Source organism: Sinocyclocheilus grahami, unplaced genomic scaffold (assembly GCF_001515645.1).
Source record: "Sinocyclocheilus grahami isolate Dianchi unplaced genomic scaffold, SAMN03320097.WGS_v1.1 scaffold292.1, whole genome shotgun sequence".
Classification (NCBI taxonomy): Eukaryota; Metazoa; Chordata; class Actinopteri; order Cypriniformes; family Cyprinidae; genus Sinocyclocheilus; species Sinocyclocheilus grahami.
This window is the reverse complement of record NW_015505471.1, coordinates 28,072-36,422: the sequence shown is the minus strand read 5'-3', so window position 1 is coordinate 36,422 and position 8,351 is coordinate 28,072. Positions and strand designations below refer to the sequence as shown.

The following is an 8,351-nucleotide window of genomic DNA, read 5'->3' as shown; positions in this document are numbered from 1 at the left end:
TTAATTAAGTTGTACGTAGTTATATTAACTATCGGGGGCTAGACAGAGGGTCTAGCAGAACCGCTGATTAATGTTTGAGCATTACATGGGTAACTGTAGGGGGCTAAACAGAACTACTATTTAAAGAATGGTAAGCATGGGCAACCCATTAAATAGTATTAGTCATAAACCTCTGGCTAAGGATCAGACCGAGCGAGTTTGTGATCGTGGGGCCCACGCATAGCGGGCGCCGTGAGGCATCCTAAGTGACATAGATTCCTAATGAACGAGTAAATATAAAGTAAAGAGTTAATTAGAATAACCAAATGTCAGAATAATAGCAATAATTAAAGACAGACAAACAACCAATTTGCCTTTCAACCTAAATTCGAGGTCACACTAAAATGGAGTCAGATTAGATAATAAAATGAAGTCAGATTTGAGTTAAACCTAAATTGAATAACTCTGCGTGCTGAAAAGACCGAACACGCAAGCATTAAATAGTATTAGTCATAAACCTCTGGCTAAGGATCAGACCGAGCGAGTTTGTGATCGTGGGGCCCACGCATAGCGGGCGCCGTGAGGCATCCTAAGTGACATAGATTCCTAATGAACGAGTAAATATAAAGTAAAGAGTTAATTAGAATAACCAAATGTCAGAATAATAGCAATAATTAAAGACAGACAAACAACCAATTTGCCTTTCAACCTAAATTCGAGGTCACACTAAAATGGAGTCAGATTAGATAATAAAATGAAGTCAGATTTGAGTTAAACCTAAATTGAATAACTCTGCGTGCTGAAAAGACCGAACACGCAAGAAACCTTCATCCACCACTGGATACCTTCCTTGGGCCAAGTGCATGGACCTTACAATATTAAAAAGCACATAGTGATGAGCGAAACAGAGATTTTCGAAACTCCGAATCAGTTGAACCATTGTGACACAAAATTATTCACTGTTTCGAAGTGCTCCAATCGGGTCGCGTATCGTTTCATCATTTGATTCAGATCAGGACTTGGAGTGGGTTCGCCAATCATTTGATTTAGATCGGAACTTTGGAGCGGATTCGTGAATCATTTGATTTAGATCAGAACTTCGCTTATTGTGAATCATTTGTTTTAGATCGGAACTTCAGAGTGGGTTCATGAATCTTTTGATTTAGATCGGAATTTCAGAGCAGGTTTGCAAATCATTTCGCGAATTGAAAATGCGAATTTTGCGTATGGCAAATCATTTGATTCTGATCGGGACTTTGGTGCGGGTTCGTGAATCATTTGATTGAGATTGGAACCTTTGAGCGCTTCGCAAATCATTCGATTTAGATCGGGACTTAGGTGCGAGTCCATGAATCATTTGATTTAGATTGGAACTTCGGAGCATGGGTCGTGAATAATTTGATTGAGATCAGAACTTTTGAGCGCTTCGCAAATCATTTAATTCAGATCGGGACTTTGGAGCGCGTATCGCAAATCGCAATTGTTTTTTTCTGATTTCTTTTTTTTTTTGTTAAACAGTACAAAACATCAAACCATTATGGCAGTACAGTTATAAAAACAATACAAAGAAGAAGAAAAAAAGAGTACACAAATACAAATCCCTTAAGAAAATTAACCATGGTTTTATTATACAATATTAAAAGTGTAGTAACCACAGTTTTACTACAAGTACCATGGTTAAAATATGGTTAGTGTAGCAAAACCATGGGTAATTTGTGGTTACCATGGTTTAACTATAGTAACCATGTTTTTGAATATAGAGATTATAGATATTTTGAATATAGAGATGCATTTTAACAGAACTTCGGATAGTTTCCACGCACTTATCTAGATTAACTTCAAATAAAGAAAAGAGAGGTTTAGAGCCAGATTTTTATGTATGTGAAATTTAGCTGGCAGCAAACACAAATGAATTAAGCAATATTTTCCTATGTTCTCTTTTGAGTAGTCAAACAATCCAAAGAAAACATCAAAATGAGATGACCATTTAAAAATCTGACCTAAATTTCTTGTGTGGGTACAAAAAAAGTGAATGAATCTTCCTCCGAAGAGACAAAAACAGCAACTCACGTCAATGTCTGACTTATACTATAATTACGTTATAATCTTTTTGTGAAATTTGTAGAAACTCATTAATCTGTTGTTTGACCTCTTCATATTTAAGAAGAGAACTATAGTTTCCAAAGTCGGACATCGCTAGTTATTATTTTCAAGGGTGTAGAATTTAGTAGAGATGCTATGACATGATCCTACCAATATCAGCCACTACTGAATTGTCCCTACACTGTAAAAAATGACCGTGAATTTAACGATTAAGACTGTAAAAATGCTACAGTAAAAACCTGTTAAATGGTTAACGGTAAATTCCCCTACTATATACGGTGAAAAACTGTATTGGACATTACATGTATTGTAACTGTAAATTTAAGTTAAGACCTAAAACATTGCTACTGTATTTTTTACGGTAAAATTCCGGCAACCACAGCTGCCGTTTTTTTGCCGTAAATTTTATTGAATTTTTGTTACAGTGTAGCAATAATTTTGATCAAACAATAAAATATCCTAAAAAAAAATGTATGCCCTTATTTCATTCGTTATTACAAACAATGGCAGATTTGATTTTTTACATATTAACACAGTTTGTGTTTCATGGTAAAAACCCAACACCACAAAAAAATAACTTTTTTTTAATTTAGAATAAAACTTTACTCTAGTTTTCTGCGTAATTAGTCTATTTTTATGTCAAAACCCCAAAATCACACATGTACTGTTTATTTGACTGCAGCTGGTTCTCTGTCTCAGGATGCTAACTTCGTAACTTTGATTATTCAGGAGATGGACGGCGTTGAACCCGTGCTGTACCCGCTGCTGGGTGAGTACACTAAATGTGCATTAAATAATAAAAATCAAAAATAATAGTCAGAATTGAAATACACATTTGACAGTGAATCAGTTGTTTTGATTTGAGATGCAGATGTAAATGATTGATATTAACATCAGTAACAGCTATGAAATGCTCAAATATTTATACATTTCAGCTACAGTAGTCAACATTTAAAGTGGATCAAAAAAGTTCATCAAAGTTGTCCTAAGACAAGTACGCATTTTGGTTTTAGGACAACTTTGATGAAAGGTTTTGATCCACTTCAAATGTTGACTAGTACATCTGGACATACTGTTTTCTTGTATTGATTTTCTGATGCTGAAAGTACTATTTATATGTAGCCTAAAGTTTGCAGTTTAATGCAAATATTCACTTGCATTTGCAGAATTTCAGCACATGCATTGAATCCGATTGAGAAAGCAGTCAGATTTGTTTACATGACTCATATTTTGCTGTTTAACAGATTATTTAGTATCTCCACCACCCCTTCATTTGGTTTGAGCTCTGTCAGATCGATTGAGGTGTTTACATAAATGCTTTTCTATCATTACTATCCGATTATTAGGTTGCTTATTTACATATCCAATGATAGTAAAGTTTCTGAAGGCAAACAATGCCAGATTTACACAGGAACTAAAACTGACAGCCTGGTCCAAAAATACAGTAAACATACTTGTCTATGTTGTCTATGTGAATATAAAGTGTAATTTATTCCTGTGATCAAAGCTGAAATTTTCCAGTCTTCAGTGTCACATGATCTTCAGAAATCATCTGAATATGCTGATTTGCTGCTCAAGAAACATTTCTGATTATTATCAATGTTGAAAACAATATTTTTGTGCGATCTGTGATACATTTTCTTTTTCAGGATTCTTTGATGAATAGAAAGTTCAAAAGAACAGCATTTATTTATTATAAATGTCTATACTGTTACTATAGATTAATTTAATGCATCCTTTCTGAATAAAAGTATTAATTTCTTCAAACATATCATACTGACCCCAAACTTTTAAATGGTAGTTTTTGTTATGATTGGCTGTGATTTTGTCATTTCACTATGATTTCACTTTCAGTGAGAACTGAAAAATTAATTGACGCTTGAAACATGGTGTGTCAGTTATGGTTAGAACGTGGAGTTAGATGCTCCTTTAGGAAACACACACACACTGTGCCTGTGTTTATCCTCCTGTCTCAGCTGTGTGTATGAAATAAGACCTGCGGGCATTTCTGAAGCCTCCTCCATATGCTGCTGTGTGTGTGTGTGTGTGTGGAGCAGATATGGCTGAGTCTATCAGGGACCGGTGCGAGGCAGATAAACCAAGAGCTTTTCAGCACTTGGATGAGGAGAGAAAGAGAGAGACGGAAATTAAAGTCTGTGTACAGACTGCTGCATTGCAGATGTACAGAAGAGACGACACACACACACACACTTATCACAACCACACTGCTCTGACTCCATAAAGCTCATCATTATCGCATATGTGTGTGTTTAGCTGCTAGCGTTGACCATCCAGCAGGAGAAACCAGAGCTGGAGAGCAAAAAAACCAAGCTCCTGCAACAGAAAGAGGAGAAGAAGATTCAGCTCGCTCAGCTGGAGGAGTCACTGCTGGAGGTACTGAAGCACCGATCCCAGCATGCCCTTTTACTGATTGTTTTTCTCCATAAGCGCAACAAACTGTGTGTTTTGTGTGTGTGTAAAGACGTTAGCAACCGCTCAAGGGAATATCCTGGAGAATAAGGAGCTGATTAAGTCTCTGAACCAGACCAAAGCCAGCAGCGCTCTGATCCAATCGCACCGCCTGCAGACGTCACTCGACCAGGTGACACTGGGAAAGAGTACGATTATGAACAAGATACCAGGAATGAATGAAACAGCAGGTGGCACCAGTGTAACATCAGTCTCTCCGTGTGTCTGTAGGAAAGCGACACATACCTGCCGCTAGCCGAGACAGCCAGCGAGATGTACTTCGTGATCACGGATCTGTGTAAGATTTATAACATGTACAGATTAAGTCTGGCCTCTTTCTTGCCACTCTTTCACAGAGCGCTGCAGGTGACGAGGACACACACTGACAAAATAATGAATTAGTGAAGCTAACTGTGTGTATGATGCAGGAAAGTGAGAGCACCGATGTGAGGATGTCCATGCTGGAGAGCCGTCTGAAGAACATGGTGTATGAGTATATCTGCCGCTCACTTTTCAAGGTAACACACACTGAATCAATCATTATATTCCAATAGAGATGACCCCGCCCACATAAAACCCCAGAACCAATCAGAGCCCTCGTTATGTTCCAATAGCAATGACTCCACCCACTTAGAACCATACAGCATCAGCCATCATTTTGATGACAGGTTTTCGTAATGACCAGAACAAATGCTCTGAGCAAGTGATTTGTTCACACAACTTGAGGAAAAGGCTAATTTTATTTTGTTACATTTATTAAATTTTTTTTATTTTAATTCATAAATTATTAAAAAATAAAATTATTTAAAAAAAATAATAACCCAAAATATTTAAAAACTTAAATACAATTTTATAAAATTAATGAATTTGAATACATTTAAAATAATATAGTAATATAATTTAAAAAATAATGAAAATGACAAATGCACAGAAAACTAATATTAAAATGAAAAATAAAAATAAAAGCGAATTAAAAATATTAATAAACACTATAACACTACATAGATATTACTAAAATAACACTGTTTGACCAGTTTTGTATAACACTACTCTTCAATATTATAAAATTATCCATTAAAAAGGGTCTGTTTGGAAGGTTTTTAGAGCTGCTTCGTTTGCTAGCTGACAGAATAGCTTTGGATGTTAATTTCGTCATTATTCATTATCCCTGTGTCATTCATCATATTTTGTCACAACCAATCCTGCTTTCTTTTGCCTGTGAAATTTTTGCAGAGAAATGGTAAACGTGATTAGTCTAGTCATATTGTACAGTCTAAAGTAAAAAAAAGCCCAAATTTAATTCAATGTATTTATGCCACCAAGAGCTGGTTCTGCTATAACAGACTTTATTTAAAAATATAATTGATCTGAATATGGAATGAATAAAATGCATGGTAGTCAATTAATTCATATGATATTTGTAAATCAGCTTATTTGAAGTTTGAGTCGATGCAGCACAACATAAATGAGTGTTTGTCTAGTCCACTGAGAGAGCTTAATTGATTCTAGCGACAGTGATCTAGTTTTGTTTTGTGTCGGTCTAGCCAGATTGAGCTGTTGTTTTACGTGTTATGGAGACCAATTTTTCCAGCACGGAGCCTGCTCTTCTTTACTGCAAATCATGAACGAGCCTCCAGCACTGGCACTGTCTCATATTCATTCATTTATGCATTTGGCAGACGCTTGTATCCAAAATGATCTGCATTGCATTCAAGCTGCACGTTTTCTCAATTCATGCATTCCCTGGGAATCGAACCCAGGATCTTTGTGTTGCTAGCGCTGTTCTCATCTAAAATGACGAATCTGTGTGTGCGTTTACAGGCGGATCAGTTGATGTTTGCGCTGCACTTTGTGAAGGGAATGAACCCAGAACTCTTCCAGGAGAACGTAAGTGTGTGTTTGAGTGCTAAACTCTCATAACCGATCTTTAATGAATGATGATGTTCTATTTCGGGTCGTCTACAGTTACCGCAGTGGCTCTGACAAGACAAATGTGCTGTTATTAGTCCTGCCAGTAAAGCACAATGAAACCAAATCACTCGTGTTTGTTTGTGTCTCATGCAGGAATGGGACGTGTTCACTGGCCTGATCGTTGGAGACATGGTTCGCGAGGCGGTATGAATATCTTTATGCTTTTCTCAATTTAAATAAAACGCATCTCTTCTCTTCAGTTGTAGAAAGTCTCTCTCTGTCTTTCTTCAGGACTCCCAGAAGTCCCATTTCCATCTTGGATTGATCAGGAGAGGCTGATGGCCGTGGCTCTGCTCAAGGTAATTAGGGCCTTTACGAAAAAATTACGGAATAAAATGTGGATTTGATGAATAAATCCAGAGCTGCTCTGAGAGTCACTTCACCAGCATTTCACCTTTTCATTTCATAAAAACTATTGTCATGTCATATACACACAGAAACTCAGGTCTTCCCGACAACCTGTCAGAACAGAAGTTGAGATTAACTTGAAGAAATTGTGACAGAAATATATTACTATTGTGCAGAAGCATGTACTTCTTAAAGTAGTAGTAATAATACTAATAATAATCAAAACTTTATTTTTTAATGTCTTATATTTAATATATTTAATATATATATATTTTTAATTATTTAAATTATATTTTATTGTGTTTTAATTTTACCAGCACTCAAACCTCTGTTTGAGTGCAGAATTGTTTACCAAAAGGAATTGTTAAATTTCAATTTGGTTACATTTTAAAAGATTAATACAAGTTTTAATGTAAATTGTTATATGCTTTAATTTGATTAACACCATTTTTTTTATAATGTTTTTTTTGTAATACAATTATTATTATAACCATAAATCAAGAAAAATACAACATAGACTTTCTGGAATTAAAAAAAAATAATAATAAATAAACAAAAACTCCAAGATAAACTTTTAATATATTGTTGTTCAATTGTATAAGTTTCATGATTTAATTAATAAGAAATGCTTTTTGATTACTAAATTTAATTTAACCCTTAAAATCCAGAAAAAAATAAAGAGAAAAAAATGGAAACCAGAAATATTAGAATGTAAAAAAAAAAACATTTTAATAATATTTAGTAATATTTAAAAAAAATTATTTTACTTTAAATTACATTTTTTTATGAAAATTTAATTTAACCATTAAAATGAAATCCAGAAAAATGTAAACAGAAAGACGGAATCCAGAAAAAAATAAAGCAGAAAAAAACACCAGAATTTAGAATAAATATAAAATGTATTTCATAGGGCCCTAGCTAATCAAACTGAGCCAGACATTTGACTATATCATCTAGTTAAGCCAGGGCTTTCCTACTGCTCAAACAATAGAGCATGGCACTAACAACGCCATGAGAATGCAAGAACTGATAAAATATGTACCTTGAATGCAGTGCAAGTCACTTTGGATAAAAGCATCTGCCAAACGCATAAATGAAAATGACTATTAGCATTGCTTTTTCTGTCTTTCTCTAGTATGTTTATTATTTCTGTGTGTCTCTAGAGCACATTTCCAGTGCTGTATCAGTCTCTCTGTCTGAACGACTCAGACCAGTGGTTCACGTTCTCACGCAGTTCCTGCTGCGATCAGAGAAGAAGATCTCCCTCTTTCAGCAGGTGAGCTGTCAATCAACAGTCTGCACCAATCAGAATGCTCACAGAGCACTGACTCTATTTCAGTCTCTTTCTCAGGTTTTGGTGGTTCAGGCGTTACGGCCGGATCGCTTACAGAGTGCGATGGCAGCTTTTGCATCTCAAGCTTTGGGTAAGGTCAGAGAGAGACGACACACACACACACACACACACACACACACACACACAC

The 8,351-nt window shown here is 35.5% G+C and overlaps 1 pseudogene; it reads left to right on the top strand.

Moving 5' to 3' along the window:
- The window catches only part of LOC107600800 (cytoplasmic dynein 2 heavy chain 1-like), a 46,065-nt pseudogene that overhangs the window by 10,358 nt on the left and 27,356 nt on the right, over window positions 1-8,351 (top strand).